Consider the following 12,500-nt stretch of genomic DNA (forward strand, 5'->3'; position numbering starts at 1 on the left):
TTTAGCAGAGAATATGATAACTAAGACATTTTCCAAGTATCATCTTATCACTCTGTGGTTTCTGTGCTTCCCTCGGTGTTGTTAAGCAGCTGTGATGTTTATCTGTTTCTCTGTACTTTAACATCCTCACCTTTAACACGTATCCTATGCTGGGCGATTAGATTGGCTAGGAAAAACAAACAAACAAACAAACAAACAAACAAACAAACAAACAAACAAACAAACAAACAAACAAACAAACAGCAGGTGTTACATCCAGGTGTAAATGCATCTAGTTGGTCATAGACACATTTGGGCTCATTAACAACAAAACATTCAAGTTGGAATGGTTGTTCAGAGATGAAGTCTTCAGTTTGGCCAGGTTTATTGGGAGGGCTTGGAAACTCAGAATGGAGAAGCTGTTCATCTGAATATATAACTCTGTCTTGTTTATGTTTGAGCGTTTTTGTAGCTTGTTTGTTGATTTGTTTGTATTGTTGAACTTGAATGATTTGTGTCTTGTAAGCCCAGACGGGCTGGGCACCTTGAATATGGTGCATGACACAGAAATAAAAATCTATCTATCTATCTTCAGTTCAGTTCAGTTCAGTTCAGTTTATAGCCCCTTATCATCACACAAGCATGTCTCAAAGGGCTTTAGCATCATCACAGTCATATACTACATCATACTGTATATCTACACACAGCATGGGTTACACAAACTACACATTTTACTACATTATATATTGCGATACTACACAAACACATTCATTTGATTTGATAAATAAAAAACGTCCAACCAGGAGGAATCACACACTTCAAGCAATAGCAGGTAGATTGGATGGTAACATACAGCACATTTCAAAAATGGATTATCAGAATACTTAATTTACTGTCTGATTTAAAAGAGGAAGTTAAATGCAAGGTAAAGAGACATTTGATTTCAATGTACACAACATAAGAATAACAAATAGTAAAATAATATGTATTTCAACACCAGGGGTAAATGTAACCCAGCTAAATCACATTTAGAAGCAATCCAGATACAAGTTGCATGGTGGGTACAGTAAGCTGTTCTCTCCTTGGTTCTATTTCAGGTTTCTTCTGCAGGTATTTAAGTTCACTGTGACCAGGGAGCAGCAGATCATCCCCAGCAGAGACACATTGTAGAAGGTGGAGTTGATACCATAGGTCCCCATTAGTCTCCACATGGGTTAACAAGGTCATGGTCCCCGATACACACACTCCATCATTACACATAACAACAGCACACCAGATCCCCACTGTCGGGAGCTACTAAATCTAACTGCTTGGGCTCATGGCTTAATGTGTAAGGTGCTTGCCTTTCAATCTGACGCCTGGGGTTCAATTCTCGGTCAAACAACCTAAATCTAACCATGCCACCTAACTCCCAGAGTGCTTTGCGCCGCCGAAAAGCAGTCGGCAGTCGGAGGGAGGAGGTGCAGTCGGAGGGAGGGAGGAGGTGCGGGGGATTATACATGTCCCTCTGGACAGAGGCTGGAAAGGAGGAGGGAGGAGGTGTGGGGGATTATACATGTCCCTCTGGATAGAGGCTGGAAAGGAGGAGGGAGGAGGTGTGGGGGATTATACATGTCCCTCTGGACAGAGGCAGGAAAGGAGGAGGGAGGAGGTGTGGGGGATTATACATGTCCCTCTGGACAGAGGCTGGAAAGGAGGAGGGAGGAGGTGTGGGGGATTATACATGTCCCTCTGGACAGAGGCTGGAAAGGAGGAGGGAGTAGGTGTGGGGGATTATACATGTCCCTCTGGACAGAGGCTGGAAAGGAGGAGGGAGGAGGTGTGGGGGATTATACATGTCCCTCTGGACAGAGGCTGGAAAGGAGGAGGGAGTAGGTGAGGGGGATTATACATGTCCCTCTGGACAGAGGCTGGAAAGGAGGAGGGAGGAGGTGTGGGGGATTATACATGTCCCTCTGGACAGAGGCTGGAAAGGAGGAGGGAGGAGGTGTGGGGGATTATACATGTCCCTCTGGACAGAGGCTGGAAAGGAGGAGGGAGGAGGTGTGGGGGATTATACATGTCCCTCTGGACAGAGGCTGGAAAGGAGGAGGGAGGAGGTGTGGGGGATTATACATGTCCCTCTGGACAGAGGCTGGAAAGGAGGAGGGAGGAGGTGTGGGGGATTATACATGTCCCTCTGGACAGAGGCTGGAAAGGAGGAGGGAGGAGGTCTGGGGGATTATACATGTCCCTCTGGACAGAGGCTGGAAAGGAGGAGGGAGGAGGTGTGGGGGATTATACATGTCCCTCTGGACAGAGGCTGGAAAGGAGGAGGGAGGAGCGCTATGTTGAATTTGCCTTCCAGGTCCAGAGGTGTGTCATAAAAGAGAACAAAAGGCCAGCACTCAAAAAAGTCCTTTAGGTGTTTTTAATACTTAGCTTGTACAGCAGCACAACGAACGCGTTTCAGCAGGTAGCCTTCATCAGCGTTGTGCCGAGACAAGCGGACATGGCGTATATATACAGTCAAACCGCCGGAACTACATTCACTAATCAAATCAGTTACCAGGTAAGCGTACACAGATAAGGACTTTAGAAAAGTTGCAGAATACACAGAAAATGTACATAGCATATATTCATGTGCGCCCCCTGTGTGGCCCGTGATGGAATTGCAAAAGAAAAGAAAAAAAAATTACAGTGCACCTGAACGCAACATGCAAGATACCCGCTGAATAAGTGTCTAAATGTTCATGTAATTCTGACCAATACTCACACTTCTGTTATCGCATTTCAGTCTGGAATATGGAATATCTTTCAATAATCTATGATTTAGCTGCTAAATTGTCAAATACCGCCATCTGCTCGCTACCCAGGCACTTATGTATGTACTTAACCTAAGTAACTATCAGGTGTGCACAACATTGTTGTCAGACTAAACTCCATCTGACACCTACAATCCGCTACAGATTGTTTATTAACTGGCCCCTGGCCTTCTATCATTTCACGAAAGTGGCCCCCGGGCAAAGCAAAAGCCAAGTGTTATTATCCTTTTTATTACTTCCTTGTTTTTGTATGTATGGAACTCTCTGCATCTATGTCTCCCGTGATTCTATGTGATTCTATGTGAGCACTTCTGCACCAAGACAATTTCCAATCAACCATGTGTTGAAATGGCAAATAAAGTTCTATTCTATTCTAAGCAAGTTGAGTATCCCTGCCCTAGGGTGTTCAGTCTGTAACGTGTGTATCCAGAAGGCTTCTCTCTGTAGCAGAGTTCTGTCCCTATCACCACCTCTTTTCAAAGGTGCTACAAATTTCATCCCAATGGCTGATGAGAGCCTGATAGCTTCCTCTATCAGTCTGTTTGAACCATATATGATGGCATTTTCCACAGAAGAGAAGTCAGTTTTACACCAGTACAGCCTCCTCTCCCTCTGAGAAGAACACTGTCAGGCTCAGAGTTACACCAGTACAGCCTCCTCTCCCTCTGAGAAGAACACTGTCAGACTCAGAGTTGGGGCAGACCAGCTGATATCTAGTTACCAACTGATTTGAAGCGTTCTTCCTGCAGCTGTAATCACCTGCATGGTTCATGTGCAGTGAGGGGATGATAAGGGAGTAATTCCCGGACACTCGACCGTCCATCATGTACATCTGATCCTGGCTGCCTGTTGAGTTATGCCTGTGATACACTACAAGACATTTCACTTTGAAATTCAAACATGTTTGATATAATCCTTGCAGCTCCGACTGGCATCAGGCGGCAGTTTACCCTTGAAGACTAGAAATCTGGAGGCAGTTTACACTAACAGATTAAAAATCTGTACCCAATATACACCAACAGATTTTGCTGCCAACTGGCACAACAACTGCAGACTAGAGTCAACAAAGACAGACTGAGCCCAACTGGAAATCCTGTGTAAAATCGGGCGAAAGTCTTGTAGTGTAAACTAGGCATTATGTGACATGTTCTTTTATTCTATTTCACTGTTTATCTGACATGTAATGTAGCCTATTTGTTTTCTTGATTTTCTTGATCCTTTTTAATAAACAATAAACAATTTGTGCAGACTAGGATGGCTGAGACCAGCCCCTTTCATTTCATCGTTACATATAGTAACAGTGATGGCCGTTACAGCTGTTTTGTTCAAGAAGCAGAACGTATCCGTGGTCATCACATCACAGTTTCTGCTACAGGATTGTATTTAGTTGTCAGTGAGAGAGTGTATTGCTTCCCTAAGAGTAAAAGAAGGAAAAAAGATGAAAGTACATCCAGAATCAGATAGAACAATGTAGCATGGTCCTCAAGCCCTCTGTTAGTAGAACCAGAATATCACTTACAATCAGAAGATACTTACAATCTATAAAACACACATCACAAAATACGACAAGAGATAAGATAAAATAAGGGTGGTTAGTGTGAAAATAAATAAAATCTGTTTCCTTTTAAAATGTGCCTTTCCTGTGATTGAACGTACAGTACATCACCTGGAAGACGGTTCCATGATACTATAGCCCTGTATATTACAGCTTTCCTTATGTAGTTAGACTTTGGTCGGGGTAAAGTAATTTGTCCTGCAAACAAAAGACAATTACCGAGTGCTCATTGGTCGGCTCCAGGAATGCGAGGTGCTCTTGAAGTACAAATTTATATCCAAAGGTAAAGCAAGGTAAACCCTAACCCTTACTTCAGACACTGATCTCACACTGATCTCTCACTCAGTGTGATATCAGTGCCTGAAGTAAGCTGATGCTTTACTCTTGGATATAATTTGTCCTGCCCTTGCCCCTCTGGTGGAGTGTGTATGAATATTTGAACTATAAATTATGTTATTGTGAAGAAATCCTAGTCTGCACAAATGGGATATCTATGTCGGTATGAACAAATAATCTCTTGTATTTGTATGTAACGAGTGAACTTTCTCCCCACTCTTTATCCCTTCACACTGCAGGATTGATGTCACTGCTCCATAATAGACAGAGGTCAAAGTACCACAGACAAAGACGGTGATGTTCCTCTGAACCAAAACTTCTCCATCTCTCCAGCAATCCACTGTGTAACCACTCGAGTCTGACTGAGTCAGATTTCTGATTATACAGTGAGTGAGTGAGTGAGTGAGTGAGTGAGTGAGTGAGTGAGTGAGTGAGTGAGTGAGTGAGTGAGTGAGTGCTCGGGACTTGGGACGGCACAGTGGCTCAGTGGTTAGCACTGTTGCCTCACAGCAAGAAGGTCCTGGGTTTGAACCCGGGTCCGGGTCCATCCCAGGTCCTTTCTGTGTGAAGTTTGCATGTTCTCCTCATGTTCGTGTGGGTTTTCTCCGGGTGCTCTGGTTTCCTCCCACCACCAAAACACATGTATGTTAGGGTTAATACTCCTGCCAATGCCCCTGACCAAGGCAATGGCAAAATAACTGGAGTTGGTCACCGGGCGCCGCACTGCGGCTGCCCACTGCTCCTAGTTCTAGGAAGGTTCCTAGTAGAGGATGGGTCAAATGCAGAGGATGCATTTCCCCATGGGGATGAATAAAGGATAACTTAACTTAAGTACAATGCTGATATGTGTGACTGAAGCCATCCTCTCTCCAGGCTGCTTCTGCCTCTGTCTGTCAAGTTGTGACAAAGCAAGGATTTGTTTTAATACTTTACAAAATGCGTTTGACAACACTGATGCAATACGACTTATCATGTTCATCTCTTTTGCTACTTTGAATGTGGGCGTGGAAGGATCTTGCAAAATATGTTGATAGCCTACTGTTTAAAAAAAGAGTTCAAAACTGAAAATCAGAAATCCAAACAGTGCACCCCATTTCTTCACAACAGTATCCATAGAATTTAACATAATATATGAGATTATATACAGTACATACACTAAATCACTAAATCAGTCAGAGAAACAAAGAAACACCACAGGTGCTGCGAGCAAAGCACAGAAACCACAGAGTCCAAAAGGGTCCAGTTAGTCTCGCAGTGCCAGTCGTAGATGATGGGCTCTATCTTCCCCCTGGCCTTAAATGCTAATTTAAGGCCTGGCGCAGCGCTATTAGTGGGCGTGGTCAGGCGCATTCCCTAATTTGTCCTCGGCGCTAAAGCCGGCGTTAAGCATTTAACCACGCCTTTTAAGCGTAGAATTATTCACAACTGTGGCCATTGGCGAACTGCAGTAAACGAATCACACTCTTCTCTTTCAAGCTCCGATTCCACGGAGCGATCCAGTCTGACCAGAAAAGCCGACCAAAGTGCTCTGAGCTCCCCCCCTCCCTCTCTGCCCACATCCATCCCCGTCTGTCCATTATGCTCCTTAAACAAATCTCACTGCAGTTTAAATACAGCAAGCATGTAAATACGCTACACTATAGCAAGATCAAAGTGAGAAGAATGTTCTAAACGCATCGGCTAGAAAAATATAGCCTATCCCTGGATGTCATGATGAGATTAGATTGGTGAAAGTTTGGAAAGAATCATTGCATCGTTTTCTCTCGCTGCCTTTTTCTTCTCCCCCTCTGCACAGCAGACAGGTATGAGGTAGGATGATGCAACAGCCTTTGAATGACAGGGGCTCAAAACTACAGTATAACAACTTTTTTCATCTGTCATTGTGCCTGCCTAGTGCCGACATATAAATTAGTGTGGCCAAAATTCTTCCAAAATAGTGATGGTTCTGTCATTCTGAGGTGTAGCCTACATTTCAGATCTGATGCTTGCAGTGCGCTATAGGGACAGAAATTGACGCGCGAGAGAGAGGGAGAGAGGGAGTGAGAGAGAGAGGGGGGAGAGAGAATGAGATAGCGGCAGAAAGAGTAATTGAATAAAGGCTGGATCCCACCTGGCACATCACATACGCGTTCCGGCTCCGACGCGGTCGTCGGAGCTGCTCGCGGGCATTTTAATCAACACGTGTGATCCCACCAGCCGCGCAACGGCGCATATCAGAAGCGTCCCAGAAGCGGCTCTGCGCCCCGCTCCGCTAAGATACGCGGCAGTTCTATTTTTCACGGATGACGCCTGGAAGCTGCGTCAAGCTGCACAGAGCAGATCGTTCAGCCCGGAAATCAGACACAGCAACTGCACTAGAATCCGGTCGATTTTCATAATAAAACAGCGTGTGCAGACCCAATACCAACTCCTTCTCCTTATACCCCCCTCCCCCTGTAGTCTTTCAAGTAGATGAAGAAATGCAAGAGTTCTCCTCCTGCTAACAGGCACTGTATGACAAATAAAGAAATAATTTCAGCCTACTTACCCATGGTAGAAGCACAACAATCAAGGGAAAATGATCAAATTAAAAGCAAGTCAACGACAGACTGTGTTGTGTGTTGTGCTCTTTACATCCACCCCATTGTACACACAGAATCGCGCGATCTTGTAAATCCCGCGCGATCTTGTAAATCCCGCGCGATCTTGCATCCAGCTGCCAGGTAGCGCCCGGAAGTGCTCCGCTTCTGAAACGCGTGTTGTGGGGCATGCCGACGTGCAGAGGACGGAGAAAAGCTGTGGCGCAGCCGGAACGCTGCGCAGACGGGCCTGGTGGGACCAGGCTGTAAGGCCGTGGGTGCATCCCCGGGGCGGCGCACTGAATAAGGCCTGGTTTTGAAAAGCGTTAACCGCAAAATTAACGGCAGTTGGGAAGATAGCGTTAGCCTGGTATTTAAGGCCGAAACGCCTATTCTGGCCTATTCTGGCACTGCGCCACACCTCTTCAGTGTAAAGCGCATTTTGAGGCGTAAAAACATGATGCTATCTTCCCGAGTTAGGCGCAAAGCGTGTTTTTTTGCGTTCAACGCCAGTTTAGTGCCTAAGGCCAGGGGGAAGATAGAGCCCGATATCTACATCGCTGGAAGCTTGATGACGTCGATGGTGGGTGGGTCTGACTACGTGAGACTAGGGTCCAGTTGCAGACCTCCCTCCTTAGGCCAGGAAGTTATGTGAGCCAAAGTGGGTTGAGCCACTCTAGGTTGAACATATCTACTGTGTTTCCATTACCCTCAGAAATGCGCAAAATCTAAATATCGCAATAAAAATCGGGTAATGGAAACGTAAATTTCGAAAAACCTCCCAAATATCGCAAAAAGTTTTTGCGCTCTCATGAGGGGGTTTTTCAGACGTGTCGATATAGCAGTTTATCGCAAAAGTGTAATGGAAACACATTTTCCGCATTTGCACGTCATGTGACCCATCTTCTCCTTTGGAAAAGGAGCGGAAAATGAAAGGAAAATTAGGGAGAAAGGGTTCGATAAGCCGTGGCAAAACCTCCGCAGCAAGTGGAAAACTTTGAAGCAACGAGTTAAGACGAGTGTTGTGCAAAAGCGGAGCCAGGGGAGAAAGAGAATTTTTAATGGCAGAAATCGGTCCATGGCGACAGGCTGCCTGTGTGTGTGCGCATTTGGCACAGCGGCGAGATGAGAGCACACACCGGTGCGGTGCTGCTGACTGAAGTGAATACAGTGAGTAATACATTTTTCAGGTGCAATGTTATAATTATAATACACAACATTCTGATTATTGCACCAAATCAGCCTTTTTTCTCCTCCATCTCTAAATCGGACCAGTTTTATTACCCTTTTTCCTCTGTCTGTTGCGCTCACTGCATTCACTGCAGCCAGCAACATGTTGCCACTCATTTTCTTTTGAATTGATAATCAGGCTTGTTTATATGCGTTGTAACTTCATGTGGTGATTTGCATTGACCATTGGTTGGATTTGCTCCATTGGTCCATCATTTACATCTGATCCTGGCTGCCTGTTGAGTTCGTGGGACCAAGTGACACGAGGATTTTTTTTGTTCTCATCATTTTGTCAGGTTTCATCCAAGACCAGTAAATCCAAGTTATCTCTGTGTCGTTAGGGTCATTGTTAAAGCAGGGAAGCAATACACTCTCTCTCACTGAAGCAACAAAATACAATCCTGTAGCAGAAACTCTGATGTGATGACCATGGACACATCGCTCTGCTTCCAGAACAAAACAGCTGTAAAGGCCAGCACTGTTGTTATATGTAACATCAAGAAAGCGGCTGGTCTCAGCCATCCTAGTCTGCACGAATGGAGTCTCTATGTAGGTTATGAAGACATAATCTGGTGTATTTGTATATAACCAGTGAACTTTCTCCTCACTCTTTATCCCTTCACACTGCAGCATTGATGCCACTCGTATAGAAGCAAAGGTCACATTTTTACAGACAAAGATGGTGATGTTCCTCTGCAGTGAAACTTCTCCATCTCTCCAGCAATCCACTCTGTAACGGCCCGCATCTGACTGAGTCAGATTTTTGATAAAAAGACCAGAATATCCTACATGTACTTCAAGTCGATCCCGTAGGTCAGTTTCCAGCGTGGCGTTGTCAGGTGAAATCTCTGAGGAGTTCCACAGCATTCGGTTCCCTCCAGCTCTGATCTGGAAGACCAAACAGTAGCTTGCTGGGATGATCTCGTTTGCAATTTGAACCAATCCAAATGTTTCTTCACCCTCTGCTCCAAAATGAATAATTTCTTCTTCTGGATTAATGGTTGTGAGTAAAAGAGCAAGTACAATGGTGATATTTGTGAATGAAGCCATCCTCTCTCCCGCCTGCCTCTGCCTCTGTCTCTGTGTCAGTTTGTGACAAAGCAAGGATTTTTATACTGTTCAAATGTCAACACTGATGCAAGACGACTTATCATGTTCATCTCTTCTGCTACTTTGAATGTGGGCGTGGTCCGTGGAAGAATCGTGACAAAATGTTGATAAAGTTCAAAACTGAAGATGAAATGTGAATACAACGACAGTCCTTCACAGCTGTATCCATAGAATTTAACATATTAGATTAACTTTTAGAGCTTTTCCTCACTAAATCAGTCAGATAAACATCAGAGAAACACCACAGCTGCTGGTCAACACCGAACGAAGCCCAGAAAACACACACACACACACACACACACACACACACACACACACACACACACACACACACACACACACACACGCAGTTACAATAAAGGAATCATGAATTCAGGACTGTGATGGAATATGTATTAAATATGTGTAACATTCAGGAGGTATTTTATGAAAAAAGCACATTGGTGTCTTATTTCAAGCCTGCTCTGCCAAGCTCATAGCTGAGTCATGGTGCATCAGACAGAACACCCATGTGTCAGAGCCAAGCTCATAGCTGAGTCATGGTGCATCAGACAGCTAACACCCATGTGTCAGAGACATTTTCCAAATCTCATTCATTAAATGCCGGCTCAGAATAGCCAGAAGCAAAGACGGGAAACGGTGAGTAGTGATATCTTCAGGAATAATATGAGAGGAGATTTTGAAGTGAAACCAACACAAACTGCTATCTTCCAACCGATAATGACATGGTCAATTTCAGGGGCGGTTTCATATATCCAGTATCCACCTAACACCGTTGTCACCACAACCACAACCTTCCTTCTCAAAGCCCTCCCCTCTTTTCAAAGCCCTCCCCTCTTCTCCCTCAAGTCGTTTCCAGAGCACCTCCACCAGCGCACATCCAGTAGCTGTCGGACTCAAGTTTTCCATCGGTGCTCTGGGGAGCTGGACTTCAGAAGATGGATATTGTCCGTCCACTGCAGGCTGCAGCCCTCATCAAAACTGGCACCCACAAATGGCAGATAACACATCCCTGTCCCACACAGTCAGAAGCAGGAGCAGGCTGGCAGCCGGCCTGGCAGAGAGAGAGGTCAAAGGTCAAGAGTTAATTCGGGACTGATGTGGACAGACGCATGCCTCAGCCCTGACCTCTAGCCTGGAAGAGCAGCCAGGGGGACAGTGCTGTACTGTTCCACTGAGACGAGTGATGATACACCCCCCCCCCCTCCACACACAGACACACACACACACACACACACACACACACACACACACATGTAGACACCTACACACACAACCTCAGCACAACTATTCGCTGGAAACGGTGACAAATACTCAATATATTAAGTCACAAACAACTGCATTAAACATAACAGCTATGCACACACAGGCAAAATATATGCATACATACATACCGGTACATTCATTCATCCACACACACACACGCACACGTGCGTGTGCATGCGCACACACACACACACACACACACACATACACACACACACACACACACACACAGACACTCCTCTCTGAGCGCTGTCTGACCTCCCACTTCCTCCCCCGCATACCCAGCCGACGCCCCATCTCACTCTCAAGAGCCTCTCTGGCCTAAATGGGATCCTGATGTTCCGTGTCCCCCCTTCCCACACACACACACACCCTCCCTCTAGTAACCCCCCCACACACACACACACCCTCCCTCTAGTAACCCCCCCCCCCCCACACACACACACACACACACACACACACTCTCTCTCCCTCTAGTAACCCCCCCCCCCCGCCCACACACACACACCCTCCCTCTAGTAACCCCCCCCAGACACAATCCCTCCTGGCCAGAACCAAGGCTGTTAAACACACTCCTCCCCTCCTCAGCTGCTGCAGAGCCACATTGACAAGAGGCAGCTGTTGCAGTGGTGAAAGGGTCAGGGTGACAGCAGCGACCTGAGGAACATAGATAGATAGATAGATAGATAGATAGGTAGGTAGGTAGGTAGGTAGGTAGGTAGGTAGGTAGATAGATAGGTAGGTAGGTAGGTAGGTAGATAGATAGGTAGGTAGGTAGGTAGGTAGGTAGGTAGGTAGATAGGTAGGTAGGTAGGTAGATAGGTAGGTAGGTAGGTAGATAGGTAGGTACAGTAGGTAGGTAGGTAGGTAGGTAGGTAGGTAGGTACATGTAGGTAGGTAGGTAGGTAGGTTGATAGGTAGGTAGGTAGGTAGGTAGGTAGATAGGTAGGTAGGTAGGTAGGTAGGTAGGTAGGTACATGTAGGTAGGTAGGTAGGTAGGTAGGTTGATAGGTAGGTAGGTAGGTAGGTAGATAGGTAGGTAGGTAGGTAGGTAGGTAGGTAGATAGGTAGGTAGATAGATAGGTAGGTAGGTAGGTAGGTAGATAGGTAGGTAGATGGATAGGTAGGTAGGTAGGTAGGTATTATCTGTAGGTATCGGTAGGTATTGCTGCTATTATCTCATGTTGGACAGCTATGGTTAGTTATGACCACCATTAATGATGTAAAACTCAGCTATAACTTCTTACCTTTCTAGGTGTAACTGTTGCAAGTACTGTTATACATAATTTGTATATTTTGTGTAATGTTTATAAGGCCAATGTCGCATTTGAGAGTTAATTTAAGCTGCATTTAGTATTTAGACATCATTTCATTTGGTACAAGTAATAGTACTTTTATTTTGAAATGTGAGCTCTTATTTTGAAGTCTTAGTCCAAGGTTACAAACTCTGGTTAAGCTGCTCTCACGTGAGGAAGAGACGCTTCATCAAGCAGCAAGCAGCAACATCATAGGTGCGCCTGTGAAAGTGATGCTGGTCGACAGATACTTTAATTTCACTTATTGTATATGTGGACAGTTACAAGCCAGAAGACTATTCCCTTTTTGTAGCATGCAGCCAACGAGGTATGGTGTTTGTTTGTCTGTATTACTTTGGTAATGTTT

The 12,500-nt window shown here is 45.3% G+C and overlaps 1 protein-coding gene across 1 annotated transcript in view; it reads right to left on the minus strand.

The window, feature by feature from the left end:
* LOC310773463 (glycoprotein hormones alpha chain-like) overlaps window positions 1-12,500 on the minus strand; it is a 28,646-nt gene that overhangs the window by 9,311 nt on the left and 6,835 nt on the right. Inside the window, exon 2 of the mRNA XM_083633348.1 lies at window positions 131-166. The gene's annotated coding sequence lies outside the window, so the exon portion shown is untranslated. The remainder of the gene's footprint in view (window positions 1-130; window positions 167-12,500) is intronic.

Source organism: Poromitra crassiceps, assembly GCF_964638095.1.
Source record: "Poromitra crassiceps genome assembly, chromosome: 3".
Taxonomy (NCBI): Eukaryota; Metazoa; Chordata; class Actinopteri; order Beryciformes; family Melamphaidae; genus Poromitra; species Poromitra crassiceps.